Source organism: Sinocyclocheilus grahami, unplaced genomic scaffold, assembly GCF_001515645.1.
Source record: "Sinocyclocheilus grahami isolate Dianchi unplaced genomic scaffold, SAMN03320097.WGS_v1.1 scaffold26.1, whole genome shotgun sequence".
In the NCBI taxonomy this organism is placed as follows: Eukaryota; Metazoa; Chordata; class Actinopteri; order Cypriniformes; family Cyprinidae; genus Sinocyclocheilus; species Sinocyclocheilus grahami.
In genome coordinates this window covers 160,190-160,857 of record NW_015505205.1, presented here as the reverse complement: position 1 = coordinate 160,857, position 668 = coordinate 160,190, and the positions used below count along the sequence as shown (strand labels likewise).

At 37.1% G+C, this 668-nt stretch overlaps 1 pseudogene; it reads left to right on the top strand.

Moving 5' to 3' along the window:
• The window catches only part of LOC107565657 (unconventional myosin-Id-like), an 89,994-nt pseudogene continuing 89,326 nt past the window's right edge, over positions 1-668 (top strand).

Below are 668 nucleotides of genomic sequence, written 5' to 3'. Positions count from 1 at the left end.
CACCGGGAGCTTCGTAAAGTTGCGTGAAGTTTTCAGGCGACCAAAGAGTGTGCAGCTTTAGGCATTTCAATCTTTGAGAAGACGACAACAACTTGTAGTTAACAAACAATGCGTGTTTATATATTCCTTTACTAATAACATGAAAAGAAGCCGACGAATAGTGCGCTAGGCAAATGTAAACAAATTCATGGCGATGCAAAATTATCCCTGCTGTTTGCTGTTGTCGAATTGACTTGTGTATTCGTAGGATATTCAACAGTTAGCTCTACATTTTTTGCTTATATTACTAACGCGTTAAATATGGCAGAACACGAAAGTTTGGAGTTCGGAAAGGCGGACTTTGTTCTTCTGGACAATGTCTCTTTGGAAGAGTTTATGGCCAACCTCAAACTCAGGTAAGATAATTCACCTACTGGGATCCCTCTTTCCATGTGCTTTGGTACGGGACAGGTATCATAATGGTAGCCTACTTGTATTCTGTATTTTGAAGTCGAATCTGAATTATGTTAAGAAGAATAAGAAAAAAACCTCTCTTCTTTACTTCTGCCTAAACTATGATTAAAATATCTATCTATCTATCTATCTATCTATCTATCTATCTATCTATCTATCTATCTATCTATCTATCTATCTATCTATCTATCCACACACACACACACACACACACA